The 23,121-nt window shown below is 42.3% G+C and overlaps 1 protein-coding gene and 1 non-coding gene across 7 annotated transcripts in view; one reads left to right on the top strand and one right to left on the bottom strand.

The window, feature by feature from the left end:
- Positions 1 to 23,121, top strand: part of exd (extradenticle) — a 706,865-nt gene that overhangs the window by 545,661 nt on the left and 138,083 nt on the right. The window lies entirely within an intron of this gene.
- Positions 15,204 to 15,322, bottom strand: LOC136867566 (5S ribosomal RNA). The gene has a single exon (XR_010859741.2). It is a non-coding gene; the product is annotated as a 5S ribosomal RNA (ribosomal RNA).

Genomic DNA, 23,121 nt, shown 5'->3' with positions numbered 1-23,121 from the left:
TACGGAAGAAAACAGAGTTCCAATAATACTGCCTTGCGGTATCCGAAATTATGCTGCTTTTAATTACCCGAATTCTATTATTTTTTTAGAAGTTTAGCCTCGTATTCAGCCACTCTTTTGCCTAGCCCAGTAGCCCTAATTTTCTTCAGCAGTCTCCATGATCTACCCTATAAAAATCTTTGGATAGGTCAATAGTGATACAGTCGATTTGACCTCTTGAATCTAAATTGCTATTTCTTTCTGGAATCCTGAAAGATGAGCCGCACTGGAATAATCTTTCCGAAATCCTTACTGCTTTCTATAAAACCAGTTAGTACTTTCGCAAACGCGCGTAATGTAATCAGACAAAACGCTTTCTCAGAGCTTACAATTTTTTTTACATTATTTAAGAAAGTACTGGTTAAAAAACTGATAGGGAATCTGCCAGCTTGGCGACTGCCTTAAATGCAGGTCACTGGTGATAGGATTGATAGATCCAACACATGTCAAGCTGACTGGCCTGCAATCATCCGCTGTACGTTTATCACAGTAATCAAAGTCCGCCTCCGTAGCGTAACGGTTAGTGTTATTAGCTGCCGTCCTCGGCGGCCCGGCTTCGATTCCCGGTACTGCCAGAAATTTAAGAATGGCAGGAGGGCTGGTATGTGGTTGAAATGGTATTTGCAGCTCACCTCCAATGGGGGTGTGCCTCAAAAGAGCTGTACCACCTCGGGATGAGGACACGAGTTTACTTCACAGTAATCAAATACATATTTCAGATATGGCACTATATCCCAACTATCCCAACCCATTGCTTTTCTTATATCCCCAGAAATGTTATCGAAACCAGCTGCTTTCCTAGCTTCAATTTTTGTATCTTTTTGTAAATGTCTTCATTATCATAGGTAAATTTCAGCACTTCGCCAGCATTAATCACATCCTCTGCCTGGAGATATCCAACTATCTTTACGTACTGTTATCTGAATACTTCTGCCTTCTGAAAGTCTTCACATACATACTTCCCTTGTTCCGTAATGATCCTTGGAATGTCCTTCCTGGAATTTGCTTTTGCCTTAAAGTACTTTTACATACTTTCATTTTCATCTTTTCACACTCTTCAGCAATTGCTTTAAACCCATCCCATACATAGACTGTTAAAATTATTATTTACAATTTCCCACTGATTATAATTGCTTTGTTCAGACTTCCTCACTTTCCTTTTATGAGTCATACGGTGTTGCCTAATAGTCCTACTTTTACATCCATCCTATCGCATTTTTTAAACTACGATAAAAACAGCCTGTGATCACTTAAACCATCTGTCACTTCAGTTTTTCTGTAGAACTCGTCTGGTTTTATCAGCACTTCTAGAACAGTTTCTCCTACTAGTTGATTCCATGACGTCCTGATTCAGCTGTCTTTCCCGAATTAACTTATTCAACATTTGTTGGTCACGCGTTCTGTCATTCGGATTTCCTTCCCAATTAACATTTAGTAAATTGAGAGCATCCGCTACAGTAACTGTGCCGGTCTCCTTATAGCTGATTATCTTATCAAATAATTACGCGTCAGCGTAACCCGTTCCACGTCTTTACATCCCAAAAGACATCAAGTTGCCTGTAACCTTTAGAAGTGAGCCTTACACATAGAATTTCATATTTCTTATCCTAGACTTTTTCGTAGCTTACAAATTATTATTTCCCTAGTATTAATACTCATCCTTCCTACCGTTCCTAAACTGTCTATACGATGAACACTCCAGGTACCATTCCTATCCCGTCTCTTCCATAAATACTCCAGTTCCGTGAGAAAATTTCCGTGTAATAAGTCTCCTCTGCCAAGCCGTCAGCTAATCATTAGCTAATCTCCCCCCCCCCCCCGTTTAAATCCCGCCCTGCACCAAGACGTTCAAGTCCTCATTTAGCCCTCATCAGTAACCCCCCACCCCCTCAGCACCAACACCCACTCTGACTTCCCCAACTTACCTCCCAACAATTATGCACAATTCTACAACTAATAGTTAAGACAGCAACATCGGGCGTGGTCACCTAATGAATGGGTGACCCTCCACCTGATTTTGCTTCTCCCCCTCTCCGTTGGCCTCTGGCATCAGAGAACCAACGTCCCTCCCCCCCCCCCCCCAACATTCGCCCTACTAAGGGCAATATCCGCCCCGTAAGGGGCGAAGGCCATATTCTTGTCAGTTCGATCCCTTACAAAGTATCCACCTTTCACCACATCCTCTATGTTTCCAACAACTTAGACTTCTGAAATAGCACTCAAGGCCGAATAGGTCGACGGGCTATAATTACTCACTGGTCCCTAGGGACCTCTGAGTTTGGTGGTCGAAAATTTCCGTATCCATAGCCATGATTCTACTCCTATTACAATATCTGGTAAATATACAGGCCTATCTATCTCATTGCTTCATTCTGTTCTTTTCTGTTCAAATATTGTACAGTTTAAAACTAACAACTTACTTGACTTCCAGCTCCCTGAAGTGTCATCACTGCTCCCTAATCCGCCCCGTTTCCCCTTAACGTACCTGCGTATAACTCTTCTAAACAAACCCCCTAACTTGTACGTACCATTGCTGTTCATGTGAAGGCCATCTGAAAGTAGATTCTTCTCTCCTACCCACCCATTACAGTCTGCAAATTTCACTTCTAAGTTCCCATGTACCCACTCCATAGTCTCATTTAAATGCCTTATCACCCTCCACTCAGTATCCCTCTTACAGACTATCCCACTGATAACAATCACCGCTCTCATGATTAAACTCTGCTTATGAAATTGCACGTATAAATCGGCTTTGGTGGTAGGGTCATGTGAGGCGACTGGAGTAGAAGAAGTTACCTAGGAGAATGATGGACTCTGCCATGGAAGGTAGGGAAGGTGACGATGGTCGGATTGAACTAAACGAGGTCATAGAGCTAGTTATAAATAGAGGATTGTGCGGGCGCTTTGTTAATTCAGAGACTTACACGACTGAACACTGTAATGTAATGTATGTAAGAGTATATTAGCATCCCATGATGGAACAGGAGTGAGCGCTGAAATTCTATACTTCCAGAAAACTGTTCTTACTCATGTGCATTCATAATAGGTATCAGCAGCAATACAAGTCTACTAGCCAAGCATTCGCTTGCAGAATATGGTTCCTCTCATTTCAGTCGCTGTTGTACGAGTCATTAGCCCTTGAATGTTTGATGGGCTCCTGCCCGCTCTACTCGCCTCAATAATTCACAGCCCCTTTGTTTGCGGTCGGACGGGACCGCTCGCTCTAATATATTGGATTTTTGGGACATAAAAGCCGCGCTGCGTTTAGGTATTAATAGTGCATGACGCGAGGAGCCGGGTCCGCTCTACCTGCAGGAAATGGAGAGGAAAATAATTTATTGTGATGTGCGCGGCCACCACGAACTGCCCAACGATAACAAGTGACACTAAGCCACAGACAACTTCAGAACGGCCAACACAACTCTCTCAGTAATCCTCTATCAATCAAAAGGAACTCGGATTATTTACGAGTTATTTACAACACTTGGCTAGCAGTGCAAGCAATGGCAAGTTTTTACTCATGGCAGCTAACAGCTTGTCGCTCTTTTCTGGGTGAGATAACTTTTCCTCACAGAAATGAAACACGAGGTTATTCGCTTGTCAGCGAGTACGATAGCAGTAGTTGATCTGTCCTCCTTGAGCATGCTCAGTGATGTTTCCCGACCGGTATTGGGCCTTAACATCAATTCTACCGGGCCGCGCGAAACATTCTCCTGGATCAGATCGTCTCTAAAATCTAACTAAATAAATATGTGTAGCAACTATCCGTGACTAAGACACTTACTTTTAAGTGATTAGGGACTTTTCAGATATAGACATTTTTCAACATGGGGAAAGGGAATACCGCTGTTTATTATTATTATTATTATTATTATTATTATTATTATTATTATTATTATTATTATTATTATTATTATTATTATTATTATTATTATTATTATTATTATTATTATTAGCACCCCCTGTGGGTGGGGGAGGCAGACGAAGAATTCACCCACGGCATCCCCTGCCTGTCGTAGGAGGCGACTAAAGGGGGCGACCAAGGGATGATCCAATTAGAACCATGAAACTACTTGTAATTAGTACCATCACGCAGGGAACACCATGGGTTGCATTTACTTGCGCGTAGTACCACTACGTTACGTATGCAATAGGTTTGTGATTAGTAGCGACAGTGTGTGAATCAGGTGGTGGGTCCTACAGTAGGCCTACCTGTTATTCGTACACCTATATGAGCGACACCATGGTTCTGCCTTACCTATGATTTTTTCTCATTATGTGAGGAATTCCACGTGATAGTACGAGTCCCTTGGTTAGTCCACTTATGTGAGGAACGCCATAGGTTTGCGTTGCCTACAAATAGCGCCTCAATGTGTGAAACACAGGTCTGTGTTACATGTGCGCATTACACTACCTGTGGATAGTACCATAATGTGTGGAATACCGCGAGTCTCCGCTACTTTTGATTAGTACCACAACATTACACATAGCATGGTTCTACTTTCCTAGCGATAAATAACATTATGAGGGGCTGATGACCTAGATTTTGGACCCTTCTCGACTAATAGGCATAATCGATTCAGCATCGTGCTATAGATGCAGTCCCTTGGTCAGTAATACTGTTGTTCTACGCCAGCTTCTGTGCATGTGAGGCACTGTGGGTCGGTTCAACTGATTGTTTTAAATTCACATCCATCCATCCATCCATCCATCCATCCATCCATCCATCCATCCATCCATCCATCCATCCATCCATCCATCCATCCATCCATCCATCACGTTTTGAATTGTGGTCGGTGGAGGATTTTGTGTTTTTAATTTGTCGTTTCATTTCGTCTCATTTCGTACCATTAGGGGCCGATGACCTCGATGTTAGGCCCCTTTAAACAACAAGCATCATAATCATATTATTATTATTATTATTATTATTATTATTATTATTATTGCTTTATTTACATGGCGTGACTCCGGCAGTACAGCCTGCTATCCTGCCAAACCATGTCGTAATAATGTGCATACAGTTCAACATATATTACACACACACACACACACACACACACACACACACACACACACACACACACACACACCATGTAATACTAAAGTTTACAGATAGTTATAAAAATACATTATGACCGGTGATAAAATTTCCTGCAAGCCAATTATAACAATTGGCGGCGAATCCACTGTTCTCGAAATTGTCTATTTTGCAGAGGTCGGCAATCTGTTAACTGGAAAGTAGAAATAAATAAGTAAATTAATAAATAAATAAACAAAAAATACTCGCATTGAAGATTAAGGTTGTCTGCATCCGATTCTCAATAGTAAATACCGTCTCTTCGCAAGTTCGCACTGAATAGTGTGACCAGATGTCACAAAAAGGAAAGAGGACATCGTGCACCAAAATGTAGGACATTCAAAGAAATGTAGGACATTACAGAATAAAAATTATTTCATAATTTCATTTCATATAATGTTTAATTTCGTGTTAATTAAAAAACAATTATTTATAAGCAATTAACAAGTGATTTAGTGGGTACACCCATTACGTGTCTAACTGTATATTTCTGATGAGCTTATCTTCTTTAAAACCCTTTGTTGATTAGAATATAGTTATAGAAGTTCCTGATATTCCACTTAATGTCTAAATACAAAATCGCTTTGAAAGCAAGTCGCCAAAATATGGCAGTTGAAATTACTATTAACACAAATGGAAGACACTTTGGAATTACTGAAAATTCCTGGAGGAGGCCGAACAGAAGTGTACAATGTAGGACATGTGAAGGAAAAGGAGGACGTATGGTCACCCTGGTTTTCCAATATGTATGTAGCCTATGTATTTGCTTGTTTCAAAACCCGAGAGTCGTGATTATTTTTAAGTAACAAGCGTATCGATGTAAATCTATATATTAAAAAGAAAATGAAAACTAAAGTCAGTCAGTCCGGCCATTCTATCCGGTGGATTTCCTTAATTTTTTAAAACTGAAAGGTATTCATGCACAGATTTGTCATCAGGTACAGTACTATAAATCACTTAACTTCCACCTTCCTCAAATTATTTGAATTTTCAATTTTTTGTCTCTTTGAAGCAATCATATCTTTGGTTCTAATTGAGGTACGGCGTTCGTTTTGGCCTAAGAACACTCAGTAAATCAAGCTTTTTCATTTCAGCTCTTAACTATTCAAATTGGTTGATTCTGAGGAAAGTTGCGAGTGCACATTCAATTTGACGTCTCATTTCTTCAACATTTTTTCTCATTGAAGCAATCGTATTGTTTGTTCTAATTGAGGTACGCAGTTCGTTTTGCTCTAAAAACCCTCAGTGGATCAAGCGCTTTCTTTTGAGGTAATAACTACTTGAATTGGTAGATTCTGAGAAAAGTTATGAGTACATTTGTCTCCATGACGAAGATCTTTGAGGGACTTTTTAACAGTTCGGCGCGTAGTGTTGTTCCAAGGAACGTTTAATTGAATTTCTTTGTGTGTTGTATTTTCAAGTGTTTTGTTGACATAATATTACATTCTATTACCATAGCAGATCATGTGCTTTATTTCATTAACTGGAAAACTTTGCAAATACATCCGTGAGGATACACCACCATACTTTGCACATTGCGGGCGGAGCCAGCGGGAAACTGCTAGTATTAATATGAATAAAAGATGAGGGATTTTGGTCATAAGATATGTATTTCTGGGGTTATTTTTGACGCAACGACTAGTGATTCTTCCACCTGAAGTCTACAAAACTATTCATCCACCTCAAGTCCACAGAGCGATTTTCAGCATGAGCAAAGAGAGAAGAAAACTACCCATACACTGAAGAAAGTTGCGTTTACTTCTAAGTACATGGAGAACTACCTATACTTTGGTTTCGTACAGTACTCGGACACTGATCAATTGCCACGACCATAGTATGTCGTTTGTGCTACAGTTTGGGAAATGAAGGTATGAAGCCATCGCGACGTTCTCTGCATCTCAATACAAAACACTCCAATTTAGTTTCCAAGATTCTTAATGTGTAATAGAGATGCACTTAAAATAGAAAACTAAATTATTTCCCGAGTTACAACCACTGACCCTTCACTTTAATATCATTAAAGGCAGCCAAATTTAAAAACAGTACTATTCCATTGGCGAAGAATTCGTTAAGCCTCGTTTGAAAGCTGCTTGTAATGAAGTTTAGGCCAGGCGATGGCAAGTAAAATTATGTTCCATTGTCGAATGATACACTTCAAACGCGGGTGTCTGATATGACAAGATACACAGAAACGCAGCTGAAAACAATTAAGCAGTTTTTTAACTAGATGAATCTACCGAGCGGAGTGACTGCGCGCTACGCTATGGAGCCGGCCTCTGCATTCGGAAGACGCGTGGGTTCGAGTCCCACCAACGGCTGTTCTGAGAATGATTTTCTGTGGTTTCCCATTTCCACTTCCAGGCAAATGCTGGGACTGTTCCTATTCATAGGCCACAGCCGATGTCTTCCTCCTCAACTGAGGTTGGCGTCGGGAAGGGCATCCTACCGTAAAACATGCAATGTCATCCTCGACCGCGTATCAAGAATTGGGACTAAGCGGTAGACATACACGACTAGATGAACCTACAGACGTCCAGAAGAACAGTATTTTACTTACGTACGTGAACGATATTGACCGTGGTCAAAATGGCTGGAAGGAAGACATTTTAACTCTTTCTGAATTACCTACTTACACTACTACCAATGAAGTTTTGAAAGTCACCGTTTCTTTCAAGTGTGAGGTATCAAATAGAAACATTGCGTTGGAGATTTTACTGACAGCGCTCACTTAATGGTAGAAATTCAGGTTTAGTTACTAAAATTAAGAATATAGCGGGCAATAACTTGTCGATAGTGCATTGCTTCATTAATAGGCAAAACCTTGCCTCCAAAGTAAAGGGCACCAGAGGTTTTTAAAATCAGTCCAAATTTTCTGTACACAGCCTAAATACTTTCTGTCAGTACACTTCAAATTCGTGCCTCATACTTCGTTTTTATTACGGGTTAGATAGCCTACATACGAAAGTCGAAAGTGGATCCGGTTCAGGTTTTTCCTGTTTGTTTGTTTGTTTGTTTGTTTGTGTGAACATCACGGAATAAGGGCTTGACAAAATTTCTTGAAACTCGGTATTTAAGTTCTCGGTTATCTGGAGAGTGCTCTGGTATGTATTTGATTAGTACACAGTGGCCCAGCATAGCATAGCACAGCACAGCACAGGACCAAACAAGGAAATGTCAAATTTCTCCGTTAATATTAGCTCTATCGAAATTCAGTACTTTATAAAATATAATTTCCGATTTTGTAAATGCTTGTTTTATAATAACAAGGGAGATATTCGCAATTTTTACATTTTTCGCAAGCTTCCAAATATCTTCAGAAATATTGGTTCCATCTAAAACTTGTACATAAAAAAAGGCGTGATCATCAGCCCAATATTGATCAGGAAGATAATTACGAAAACCATCGAAATAAAGGAAAATCGAAGAAAATAATACGAGACAGCAAGTCATGAAGTGAAGCGGAAATAGGACACCCTTGACCTTGGATGCCCTGATAACGTCGAGCTACTGCGGCGGCCTGCAACGTCGTAGGAGCAGATCAACTATAACATTACACTCACAATATCACACTGCCTGTTGTTAATATCGAGATGTTTTCTCGCTCTATCTCTTTCTCTCTCTTCGGCTGCCACTCATCTCCGCTAGATGGCGTTACCACTGCAATTGTATAGACGGCTCAGTAGGTAGGTAGGTAGGTAGATAGGTAGGTTGGTAGGTATTTATATAATAACAGCGCTAGAAATAAAAGATGGTTAAACGCGTTGGACTACGACCATCAAAATCTTTCTTTACATTCGGGAGTTCGTTGGCTGTCCCGCGGTGAAGTTCTGAAGAAGTTGTAGGCCTACGAACTCTGAAAGGGAGATGAGCTGTTTCTAATTGATAACAAAAGTGACCTCTCGCCTTACTTCTTAGATACGAAATGGGTAGCCAGCTTAGCATATCTCGGTGATACTTTCTTACATAAACGAGTTGAATTTAAAATTCCAAGGACCAGAAACAATATTTCATGCGCGGAACAAAATCGAATAATTCAAAAATAAACTAAAGTTCTGGCAGAGTGTAATCTTAGAGGAAACGGTAACAAGTTTCAGTCGTACTTTGATTAAATTATAGAAACAGACAATTTAATTTCACAGGATTGAGTCTCTGATATTATTGTAGTGCTCTTGAAGATGATGATACAGTTTGAAGAGTGCTATCCTGAACACGAGGATCCCCGGAGGCAAAACAATGTGGACTGTGAACCCTTTTGTTGAATTCGGACACCCCTCTCCCATCAGCAGGGCACAGACACTAGCAGTCTCGACGAAAACTATATGTTAATCAACGTGATTATTTACCACTGAGTGTGCGCTGGCTGGAAATGCCAGCAACTTTTTTTTTTTGCTAGTTGCTTTACGTCGCACCGACACAGATAGGTCTTATGGCGATGATGGGACAAGGAAGGGCTAGGAATGGGAAGGAAGCGGCCGTGGCCTTAATTAAGGTACAGCCCCAGCATTTGCCTGGTGTGAAAATGGGAAACCACGGAAAACCATTTTCAGGGCTGTCGACAGTGGGATTCGAACCTACTATCTCCCGAATACTGGACACTGGCCGCACTTAAGGGACTGCAGCTATCAAGCTCGGTCAGCAACCTTAGTTGGGTGATTTTTATAATATAGCTTGATAGCTGCAGTCGCGTAAGTACGGCTAGTATCCAGTATTTGGGAGATATTGAGTTCGATCCCCGCTGTCGGCAGCCCTGAAGATGGTTTTCCGTAGTTGCCCATTTTCACACCAGGTGAAGGCTGGGGCTATCCGTTCATTAATGCCACGGCCGCTTCCTTCCCTCTCATAGCCCTTTCCTGTCCCATCGTCGCCACAAGACCATCTGTGTCGGTCCAGCGTCAAACAATGCGTAAGATTTTTATAATCACTTAGCTATTTAGTCATTAGTGCGCGCTTGGAATAAGGAAGGGATCACTATTAGCTGTATTTTTTACTTCACCCCGGTTTGGTTTAAACGCGTGACTATCGTAGTAGGAAGTGTAAATGAATACGAGAAAGGCGTTTAGTTTACCATAACTGCTGGATATTAATATACAACTTGGTCATTCAAATGGATGGTATCTATACGATCACGACCTTTGTGCTTTCCGAAGTGATGTTTATAACTGGATTTATTTTTCACTTCAGACGAATCCTAAGAGGGTTCTTATTTGAAATACCGAAAAAAAGAAAAGAAAAAAACCCTAACATGATTGATGTCAGTCGTGTACAGAGTAATTGTATTTAAATAAATTAATAGGAATCGTTAGTCGAAATCCGGACGTGGTTAAATTTCTTAACATTTTGTGTGTGTGCAGGGGTAGGGAGCCTGCCTCTTGCCGGGAGGCCCAGGTTTCGATTTCCGACCAGATCAGGGATTTTCACATGGATCAAGGGCTGATTCGAGGTCCGCTCAGCCTACATGAGAGCACTTGAGGAGCTATCTGACTGTGAAATAGCGACCTGCGGTCTAGAAAACTAAGAATAAGGGCTGAAAGGACGACGAGTTCCCCCGTAATCTGAGCAGTGGTCGTTTGCTAGGCCAAGACCCATCAGGCTGTAGCGCCATGGAGTTGGTTTGTTCGTATCCGGGCAGTAACAACGGCCATCTTAAGAGTTGATTTGTCCTTGGTTGTTTTCACCTTCTCTCCAGAAAAGATCTAGGTTAATAACTTGTTTAGTATCCTAGGCCAAATTTGGAAACTTCTGAAGTCCAAATAATTACCATTTCAAAGTGCACAGTGAGCCAGGTTAAGTCAGCGTCTGCAAGAGAGCACTGATGACTTCGGACCGGGGTGAGCTGCTCAAACGGCAGAAAACTCTCCTTCTGAGCTCAAGTTGGTAGTTCGATCTCGGCTAAGTCCAATGGTATTCGAAAGTGCTCATATACGTTGGCCTCATGTCGGGTGATATACTGGCTCGTGAAACAACTCCTGCGGGACAAAATTCCGGCACCTTAGCGTCTCCATAAACCCGTAAAAGCAGTTAATGGGATGTAAAGCCAATAACATTATTCGTGATAACTTTGGATATCTTGTCAGCAACAACCATCTTTATAAGTTCTTCGGCGCTATAGATATAGTTTATAACCATGGGATTCAGTCATCAGAGGCGAAAGTTTCTTGGTAGGAATCAAATATTTGGACAGAGGCACGCTCCACGGCGTAATCCAATAATTCTGAAAGTGCAATATAGCCTATGAGTCCTGTCACCATTTCGTCCTGCTTGGATCATAGTGTGCAAGGAACGCTCGGGCGGGCTTGTGTTGTGGGTGAGGTTGGGGTGGGGAATGCGGATTGCCAGCTGAATTATGCCGGGCTACGGATGACGGGGTTTTGTTCGCCGGCTGCAATATGCGGTACAGCGCGCCTTCCGCCGGGCTGCGGTACGCTGCGGGTACAGTGCTGTGCAAGAGAACAGTTCTAGTATTTCAATCCCTTTACTTACTTTCTCGTGTTTATTTTCTGAAATACAGTAATAGCATGAGCTGGCATTTTAAATATTATTGTTTGATGCAGGCAGTGCAAAATAGCAATTCCATTGTGTGTGGGTGAAAAACATTTGCCAACTGTCCGGTTTTCTACCGAGCGATCTTCAGGTTTAAGTTAGAATGTCCGGGCAAGTATGTCAATTGGACGGGAAATATCTGGTTTTCTCAGCTTTCATCAATAATAAATAACATAATTCCGTGAATATTAGTGCACCGGGTGAGATGACCGTGCGGTTAGGGGCGCGCAGTTGTGAGCTTGCATCCGGGAGATAGTGGGTTCGAACCCCACTGTCGGCAGCCCTGAAGATGGTTTTCCGTGGTTTCCCATTTTCACATCAGGCAGATGCTGGGGCTCTCCCTTAAGTAAGGCCACGCCGCTTCCTTCCCACTCCTAGCCCTTTCCTATCCCATTGTCGCCATAAGACCTCTCTGTGTCGGTGCGACGTAAAACAAATATTAAAAAAAAAAAAGTGCGTGACCTAGTGGAAATCTAGCTGTTCAGAAATTATATTTGCTCCCACTCTTAACTCACCGGTTTTAAATACTGCTACGACGAACGATTGTGTAAAGTACGTGCGCTGCGTCGTTGTTGAAAAACTGGCGTGCATGATTGGAAATGTGGAATGCTGAATAATAATAATAATAATAATAATAATAATAATAATAATAATAATAATAGTATGGCCTCAGCTACCGTGTGCAGACATTTCAATTTGACGCCATCTGGCTGTCTGCTCGTCAATTTCGACGTTCCGTTTTACTCTAGGCCCACTAGATAGCAGACCAAGCAAACCGAAACTCTCTTGGGCGTCTATGGCTGAGATTTAATGAATTTTGTCGGGTAAACACCAAATGTGCCACCAGAGATCTTTAACATGCCGACATCGTACGACATGGAGGTCGAATGGACTTTTTTCCGCCCTTCAAAAATCCGACTACCTCTGCCGGGTTTGAACCCGCTATCTTGGGATCCGGAGGCCGACACTCTACCACTGATCCACAGAGGGAGCTTAGAGGGACCTAATAGGCTCGAAATTCAGGAATTGGTTTTTCAAGGGAGACGATAAAATCGGGCTCTCTAAAGTGTATCGAGTAAGTTTTATGATCAAATACGATTCTGTGAAAGTGGTGAAATATCACGCTATTTGAATATTGAATTTCCGCGACCGCATTGTAATCGAAATCAATTTTCAACCTATTAGGTCGTGTTATGTACTTACAGTATGTGTTGAAGAGATGTTAAGTACAGAACAAAAATGGCCAACCGGACACCAGTCGAATCCGAACCCACAACAATTTTTGTTCTGTACTTAACATCTCTTCAATGCGTACTATAAGTACGTAACCCGACCTAATAGGTTGAAAGTTCTTTCGATTACAATGCGGTCGTAAAAATTCAATATTCATTGACTTGGCCCACAAAGGGCGGCTTGCACGCACTCTGCAGGGTGATGGCAGTAGTGCTAGCGCAGTAGCTTAGATCCTTTCCAACAGAACAAATATGATCTTAGATCAATTGGTAGAGCAACGGGCGCGAAATCCGGAGGTTTTGGGTACTGATCCCGCTGGTCTCCGGATGGCCTTTTTTGTTCTCTCCTTAACATCTCTTCAACACGTACTATATGTACGTAACACGACCTAATACCTTGAACGTTGGTTTCGATCACGCTATTTCATGAACTTATGTTTAAAATAAATGTGCGATAAGAATTCTACAGTTTTAAAATATTTCGTGCCATCTGGAACGTGTGACAAATTAGAGCAGCAGAACGTATATTTACGTACTATGGAGTAAATATAATTTTAACTGCAGACTTCGCTCCATTCCTCAAATCCAACAGTGGAGAACTTCTAAAAGCTGCTTAAATACAGCTTAAAATGGAGGACCTTCATGTGGATTTGAGTCTGCCATCCAGGCGCAATCTAAACCAACAAGTAAGTCGCCTAGCATAGGCCATATAATTTGAGTATGTGTGGTTTATCTTCAAATAAGCTATACAGTGTCAATAATAATAATGATAATGAGAAGAAGAAGAAGAAGAAGAAGAAGAAGAAGAAGAAGAAGAAGAACCTCCGTGGCTCAGGCGGCAGCGCGCCGGCCTCTCACCGCTGGATACCGTGGTTCAAATCCCGGTCACTCCATGTGAGACTTGTGCTGGACAAAACGGAGGCGGGACAGGTTTTTCTCCGGGTACTCCGGTTTTCCCTGTCATCTTTCATTCCAGCAACACTCTCCACTATAATTTCATTTCATCTGTCAGTCATTAATCATTGCCCCAGAGGAGTGCGAAAGGCCTCGGCAGCCGGCACAATTCTTATCCTCGCCGCAAGATGGCGGCTTCATTCATCCCATCCCTGACCCGGTCATTGACTGGAAAACAGGTTGTAGGTTTTCAATAATAATAATAACAATAATAAAAGAAGGAGAAGGTGGTGGAGGTTTATGAAGATGTCAGTGTCTGGCTCTAAAACCAATTGACAACGCTAGGATGAAAATTAGTAGGAAAAGGACCTATCAGTACCATCCCTATGTTCGTAGATACAAACTCTCCACTGTCTTGCTAAATGGAAGGAAGAGAGAACAACGTTGAAGGGAACTTCCACAGATAATTCTCAACTCATTCAGTAACGGAGAGAAGTCGTATAATAAGTGAACTGTACGATTCAAACTTCTTCTCATGTTTAGATGGCTACTAAGTTCACCACATCTAGGTTTCGGAGATGTTGCATCAATGTAAATAATTTTAATGGCGAGATTAAGAAAGTACCGCCTCTGTGGTGTAGCGGTTAGTGTGATTAGCTGCCACCCCCGAAGGCCCGGGTTCGGTTCCCGGCTCTGCCACGAAATTTGAAAAGTGGTACGAGGGCTGGAACGGGGTCGACTCAGCCTCGGGAGGTCAGTTGAGTAGAGGGGTACTATAAGTACCTTAACTATCCTCGAAGTGATTTTCCTTCCCACCTAACTTAAGGCCACGGCCGCTTCCTTCCCTCTTCCTTGCCTATCCCTTCCAATCTTCCCATCCCCCACAAGGCCCCTGTTCAGCATAGCAGGTGAGCGAGGCACTGGTCCTCCTCACCAGTTCCATCCTAGACCCTAAGTCTCACGCTCCAAAACACTGCCCTTGAGGCGGTAGAGGTGGAATCCCTCGCTGAGTCGGAAGGGAAAAGCCAATTCTGGAGGTAAACGGATTAAGAAAGAAAGAGATTAATAAAGTTGCCACAGAACTTGGTTTAAAAAAACAAACAAACCCCATGGCACTACAGCCCTTGAAGAGCCTTGGCCTACCAAGCGACCGCTGCTCAGCCCGAAGGCCTGCAGATTACGAGGTGTCGTGTGGTCAGTACGACGAATCCTCTCGGCCGTTATGTTTGGCTTTCTAGACCGGGGCCGCTATCTCACCGTAAGATAGCTCCTCATTTCCAACCATGTAGGCTGAGTGGACCTCGAACCAGCCCTCAGGTCAAGGTAAAAATCCCTGACCTGGCCGGGAATCGAACCCGAGCCCTCCGGGTAAGAGGCAGGCTCGCTACCCCTACACCACGGGGCTGGCAGAAAGGGAATTGAGCCAACGGCACGTGGTGTTCCTAAGCAGTCACCCATCCAAGTACTGACCACGCCCAATGTTGCTTAACCACGGTGATCGTACGAGAACCGGTGTATTCAACATGGTATGGCCGTTGGCAACTTGGTGTTAAGCTACCTTGAATTCCATGTTTACTACTACTACTACTACTACTGGCCGGGCTGAGTGGCTCAGACGGTTAAGGCGCTGGCCTTCTAACCCCAACTTGGCAGGTTCGATCCTGGCTCAGTCCGGTGGTATTTGAAGGTGCTCAAATACGGCAGCCCCGTGTCGGTAGATTTACTGGCACGTAAAAGAACTCCTATGTGACTAAATTCCGGCACCTCGGCGTCTCCGAAGACCTTAAAAAAGTAGTTAGTGGGACGTAAAGCAAATAACATTATTATTATTATTATTATTATTATTATTATTATTATTATTATTATTATTATTATTATTATTATTATTATTATTATTATTACTCTCCAGACACGACAGTATAACTTCCAAAACAGTGCGTTCACCGAGCTAAGTAACTCGAGACTGTAGAGCGCTAGCCTTCTAAGCTCAAGTTGGGGTGTTCGATACTGGCTCACTCCAGTGGTGTTTGAATATATTCAAATACGCCAGCCTCGGGTCGGTAGACTTACCGGCATATCAAAAAACTTCAGAACGAAATTCCGGCACCGCGACGTCTCTGAAAAAAGTAACCGTAGTTAGTGGGACGTAAACCAATAACATGATTATGGCCACTGTAAAACTGTGCGTGAGGTACAACTGGCTCTTAAAGATATCGTTGAGAGGCACTTACAACAACGCTAAACTTGACTGCATAAATGGACTCGCCTCTTCAGCTGTTGCCTTGGACGAGTGTGATAAAAAGACTTCAGGAATATTGCATTCGTGTCTCTAATTTTGGACTTTCCAGCTATCCAGGCTAACACCTGCCTTTGTAGCATGATATTTAATGCTTTTTGTAGTATTTTTATGTATTGTAAAGGGCTCGTGTTTCTAATTTTGTAAAAACAAATGCCAGATATGAGATTAACTTCGACTAAGGGTGATAGGGCATGCAACCCACCTCTTCCTCCGTTGCGGAAAATTCCTGAGCACGCTGTTACTTAATAGTTGTGATATGAAACTCTGATCACGATTTTAAACCATATTATTTTAACGTGATGTTAGAGACTAATGCCGTAGGGCCTTCACTGCCAGAAGAGTTGCATCTGGCTATTGATTAGAGACTTCGTTTGGCTAAAGACTAATGCCGTAGGGCCTTCACTGCCAGAAGAGTTGCATCTGGCTATTGATTAGAGACTTCGTTTGGCTAAAGACTAATGCCGTAGGGCTTTCACTGCCAGAAGAGTTGCATGTGGCTATTGATTAGAGACTTCGTTTGGCTAAAGACTAATGCCGTAGGGCTTTCACTGCCAGAAGAGTTGCATGTGGCTATTGATTAGAGACTTCGTTTGGCTAAAGACTAATGCCGTAGGCCTTTCACTGCCAGAAGAGTTGCATCTGGCTATTGATTAGAGACTTCGTTTGGCTAAAGACTAATGCCGTAGGGCTTTCACTGCCAGAAGAGTTGCATCTGGCTATTGATTAGAGACTTCGTTTGGCTAAAGACTAATGCCGTAGGGCTTTCACTGCCAGAAGAGTTGCATCTGGCTATTGATTAGAGACTTCGTTTGGCTAAAGACTAATGCCGTAGGGCTTTCACTGCCAGAAGAGTTGCATCTGGCTATTGATTAGAGACTTCTTTTGTCTCTGATCTAGGTGCATCACTGTTTCAATTTCCTGGAATGATAAATGTTGAAAATATGTTCCCCCTTGTCTTTCGGAAAAAATTGTTGCGATAGTTACCGTTCAAGATCATACCAGAAGTTGTGTATGGCAGTGAGTGTTAGCTGTTCGGTAGATTAACCGACTCACTGCAGGGTCTATTAGGGTAACTTGAATACCGCTATCGTGAGAAATGTGGTCTTTCATAACGTTCATGACTGGGTGTCAGTTTGGTTAGAACGTTATCCTTCAAACATTTGATAACTATGGGAAAGAACATGGGGCTCTAATGCTTCAACTCGTCGCTCTTCGGTTATTGGCCTATTTCTATCTAAAGCTGAATTCTATGCCCCCGTGTGGTTAAACAGCCCTTACATCAGGAAGATTGGTGTTGAAATCAAAACAATGAGATTGATCTCCGATCCATTTAAGTGCACCCCTACTCATTGGGTTCCAGTTCTGAACTACATTCCTCCTCCTTATTTCCGCAGGTGTAATGTTTTGGTCAAAAGTACCAGAAGATGTTCCAAAATCAGGATCTTCCTATTCATGCTGACATACCTGACGGTTGTCTTAACCAGACTTCGTTCAAGGCAGCCTCCTATGAAAACAGCTGCGAGACTAATCAGCGAGAACTTTGACATAGTTTGAAAGTGGTCCCTTGATTGGAAGATTTTCGCTCCTCGGGAGTTTCAAGATATGCCATCAGTCATATCTGTCTAAAGTTCCTGGATTTGATTTATCTTGCGGGATATGGTCAAGACGAAACCGGATCATTACCAACTCTGGAGATCATGTGGGCTCTATTCAAGTGGAACAAGCTACCACCAAAGTGCGATTGTGCAGCCGATAGACAAACAGTGAAGCATGCCATGCAGGATTGTTCCATAAGAGCCTAAGGAGGAGGACCTCAAGGATTTTAGCTTCCTGACTTCTGCATCAGTAGACTAAATTTGGAAATGAGATTTTAGATTGTGATAAACTTTGTTGTCCTTTTCTGCTTTTTCTACAAAATGTAATTGTGTACCCTACGATTGTTATTTATTATTAATAATAAACTTTTAAACATCGATCAGTTTAAATGGAAAATTCAGATATATTATTCTTACGCATATTTATGTAGGAAGGTAGTATTTTACATTTGTTGTATGCTGATGAGAGGCGTGCTCGATTCGCCCGGAAGGACGAGGGTTCGAATCCTCGTCAGGAAGTCGTAAAATTTAAGAAACGAGTTTTCCACTTCAGGAGGTGCATATGGCCCTGAGGTTCGCTCAGCCTACACCAAAAATGAGTACCAGGTTAAATCCTGGGGGCAACGGCGGCCGGACGCAGAGCTAACCAATATACCCCCATCACATGCCGAGGTTAACAATGGTGGAAGCCTTTACCTTCCACTCCTCCAAGGGCCTTCGTGACCTGTACGGAGGTGACTTTGCTTTGTATGCTGATGATGTGATGGCATGCGAGTCACCGTCCACGCTCCAGCGGTTAGTTTAGGATTGGAAAACAGTCCTGTTGAATACTGTTTACGGCTGAACATAAAACCTGGTGAGGAATAGGAGAGGGAATGTCCCTTTTGTTTCTCGTGACAGCGTCTTGTGACAAGTCTGGCTTAGTTGATAATGAGAAACAAGTGTCGTCTTAGCGGGCAATTGTCATGTCAGTAAATAAATACATAAATAGGAAACATAAAAACAGACTAACTGATTATTATCTTTGCGGCTGCTATGTTATTGATATTATTTACTACCTGATCTACCCGTGCTCCGCTACGGGATTCTCAGAAAGACTGGCTTTGTGGTTTTCCTAACTGAAGTCAACATAAGTCATTAAAAAACGTCAGTAGGAATGTAGCGATTGAAAGCAACGTTGTCATATAAAATATTCGATCAAATGAAAACCCGCACATTTTCTCACTTTTAACGAACAGTACTACGGTGCCGATCTAACAAGTTAAAGTGCCAGTGCTGGAATGACCAGGCAGCAGACAGCCGTGAACACTTCTCTGCCATTATTCCGTTAAATATGCACACTGCTCATTCCAAACAGTGCCTCAGAGTAAGGATTGAATAGCCCGAATCCTGTGATGAACCAGTGTGTTACGTACCAGTAGTATCAGAACATGTATGCACTAGATGAATGGCATGCCAAAGAAGAATGTTATCCAACTCCCCAGCTAATTCCCGCCAATATTCAGGCTGTTATACTCGGTACGACCGGCGAGTTGGCCGTGCGGTTAGAGGCGCGCAGCTGTGAGCTTGAATCCAGGAGATAGTGGGTTCGAACCCCACTATCGGCAGCCCTGATGATGGTTTTCCGTGGCTTCCCATTTTCGCAGCAGGGAATCGCTGGGGCTGTACCTTAATTAAGGTCACGCTTCCTTCCCACTCCTACCCATTTCCTATCCCATCGTCGTCATAAGACCTATCTGTGTCGGTCCGACGTAAAGCAAATTTAAAAAATACTCGGTACGCAGCAGTAATACCATCTATCGGAGATGAGTGACAACAGAAGACACAAAGCTAATCACAACAAACAATTGTCAATGCCCTGTTATTGTTGATCAATTTTATGACCTTTCTATATTGTAGGCCTTCACATTTAGTTTTCTTTCGACTCCGTGATATTAGGGCGGTCCGCCTGTGTGGTATAGTGGTTAGCGTGATTAGCTGCCACCCCCGGAGGCCCGGGTTCGATTCCCGGCTCTGCCACGAAATTGGAAAAGTGGTACGAGGGCTGGAACGGGGTCCACTCAGCCTCGGGAGGTCAACTGAGTAGAGGTGGGTTCGATTCCCATCTCAGCCATCCTGGAAGTGGTTTTCCGTGGTTTCCCACTTCTCCTCCAGGCTAATGCCGGGATGGTACCTAACTTAAGGCCACGGCCGATTCCTTCCCTCTTCCTTGCCTATCCCTTCCAATCTTCCAATCCCTCCACAAGGCCCCTGTTCAGCATAGCAGGTGAGGCCGCCTGGGCGAGGTACTGGTCATTCTCCCCAGTTGTATCCCCCGACCAAGAGTCTGAAGCTCCAGGACACTGCCCTTGAGGCGGTAGAGGTGGGATCCCTCGCTGAGTCCGAGGGAAAAACCGAACTTGGAGGGTAAACAGATGATGATGATGATGATGATGATGATGATGATGATGATGATGATATTAGGGCGTCTTATAAAATTATTTATAGCGTAGACTGTAGTTCCTTATTCCCCGACTTTACATACCGATTTTCATTAAATTCTGTTTACCCTTTTTCTCGTGACTTGGCACTGATATGGACTTGGCAACAAAAATCCAAATTCATGAATATCTCTGTTATCGTAGCCGGTACGGTAAAAATGTATAATACATTAATGATAGAAAATGTAATACTATATAACTTTAGTTATGTAGTATTTATCGATAGGACCACTAATAACATAAATATTTGAGAACTAAGCTTACATTTTAGGCCTTCCCCTAAACTACCGTTTCTCTCGGCGTGAATGCCATTATTTATGGTTTAGATTGTAGCTGCTTATTCCCTGACTTTGCATACCGATTTTAAGTAAGATAGGTCTACCGGTACTAATAACACACACATTTGGAATTTAAATTTCAGGCCTTCCCCTAAACTACCTTTTCTCTCAGCGTGAATAAAGTTATTTATGGCCTAGATTGTAGCGACTTATTCCCCGACTTTGCATATTGATTTTCATTAAATTCTCTTCAGTCGTTTTCTCGTGATGCGCGTACATACATACATACATACATACATACATACATACATACATACATACATACATACATACATACATACATACATACATACATACATACATACCGACTGAAAAACAGAAATTACGGAAAATTAAATAGTGCACTTCCTTGTTGCTGTGGGCACGACCGACACAGAAATACCATCCCTTTTAATTTCTGAGCAATGTACAGACAAAACTCTTATTTATAGATTGCGAACTGACTTATAGATTGCGAACTGACTTATCAGGCTGGTCTCCTGTCGATGCGGATGCATAATTATATAGCTCGAGCATAGTTTGGTAATTTTCAACATTTCATACACCATTATAACTGTCACCCTAATTATATTTTCTTAAGTCTACCGAATGGTAACGTTATGTCGGGCGTAAGATTCTCTATTCTCTGATACGCACATGGGTCGGAATTTACATTCAGCAGTCAATATGAAGCAACTTAAGAAATTCTCACATTTGCTACCCCGATTAATTTTGTCCCCTAAGGGTTGTAGGAGAACCTTTCTGGTACCATAATCTCGGACAAGATATTTCTAACGGTACCGCACTTGAAGGATCGGAATTGATATTTAAATGGTCAAATTGCTGATTTTTCAGCAATTTTGTTGCACATTTTCATTTTACATAGTCGCTTATTCAAAACCTGTACTTGTATTCGCGGCTGTTGCTTGTATCATCAGTGCATAGACTGCCCTCTGTGTCGCCCTGTCCTGTGCTGACCTTTTAATTTCTATATAACTACTACATATTACAACTAGTTCATGTCTTGGTTTCCTTCCCCCTGTGGGTGGGGGCAGTAGAATAACACCCACGGTATCCCCTGCCTGTCGTAAGAGGCGACTAAAAGGGGGACTCAGGGGCTCTGAACTTTGGAGCGTGGGTTGGCGACCACGGAGCCCTCAGCTGAGTCCTGGCATGTCTTCCACTTACTAGTGCCAGGCTCCTCACTTTCATCTATCCTATCCGACCTCCCTTGGTCAACTCTTTTTTTTTCTGACCCCGACGCTGTTAGGTTTGCGAGGGCTTTCATTTTTCGAAGTGTCAGATCCCTTCCATTTTTCCCTCTGATTAGTGTTATATAGAGGATGGTTCCCTAGTTGTAGTTCTTAAAACAATAATCACCACCACCATCACCTCTTGGTCTCCTCCTACCAAGTCCTGGGTATCTTGACATGTGTCCTATCATTCTATCTCTTGTGGTCAGATTTTGCCAGATGGTTCTCCTCTCACCTTTAGAATTCTTCGGTAACACCATATTTCAAAAGCTATATTCTCTTCCTTTCTGAGTTTTTGTCCATGTTTCACTTCCGGACGATAGTCTTTAAAACATATGTCTAATTCCTGGACTTGTGTTCTAAGTGAGAAAATTTATTTTCTTCAGCAAGGCCTTCCTTGCTTGTGCTAGTCTGCATTTTATATCTCCTTACTTTTGTCAGCGTTAGTTATTACACAACCCAGGTTACAGTCATCATTGACCTACATTTAGTGCCGTCGCCCAAATGACATGATTTCTCATCATTTGTTTACCCCCTCTTTCCTTAAATAATTTCAAAGAAGTTCGAAATTTATCGAACATCTCCCTTCGTAAATTACTCCAATCCCGAATTCTTCTTCCTATAAACGGATATCTGTCCCAATTTGTTCTCTTGAATTCCCACTTTATCTTCGTATTATAATCTTTCCTACTTCTGTCATTTCACGCCATCTCTCCACTGACAGCTCGGAACATGCCGCTTTGTCGAGAAAGTCTCCAGAGTCTTCCCAGCCCAAGGTTTGCAACATTTTCGTAACACTATTATTGTTGGAAATTGTCTCGAAGGAACCCTGCTGCTTTCATTTGTATCTTTCCCAGTTCTCGAATCTAGTAATCCTGGTGAGGGTCCCATACACTGGAACCATACTCTAATTGGGATCTTACCAATGACGTATACGCCATCACATCATTATTACAATTTCTAAATGGCCTCCATAAATATATGAAGATATATGTAACCTTTATTTACAATCTCGGTGATGTGAGAATCCCTTTGAAGATCTTTTCTTATATTAACATTTACTGTAGGTACTTACTGTGGTCCCTATTAGGCACTTTGTTGCATCATCGCGATAAATTTATTGTTCTGGCGTGTAGCTAAAGCCTTAAATTACCTAGATATATCAGAATATGGCATCACATATAGTTTGCCAGAAAAAAGCTTCTACACGCTGATTTTCGTAAGGTTAGCGTTCCGTGCATGCAGACCTGCGGAGTGAGAAGCTATTATGTCATAAGACAGAATATCTTGAGTGTGGAATGCAGGCTAAAGGAACGATAAGTATTGATAGGTGTCTTCAACTACCTCGGATTCCATCTGACATACGGCTGTGACGCTTCTGTGAACTTCAGCACA

Source organism: Anabrus simplex, chromosome 3 (genome assembly GCF_040414725.1).
Source record: "Anabrus simplex isolate iqAnaSimp1 chromosome 3, ASM4041472v1, whole genome shotgun sequence".
NCBI classification, from domain to species: domain Eukaryota; kingdom Metazoa; phylum Arthropoda; class Insecta; order Orthoptera; family Tettigoniidae; genus Anabrus; species Anabrus simplex.
This window is presented reverse-complemented; position numbering and strand designations above follow the sequence as displayed.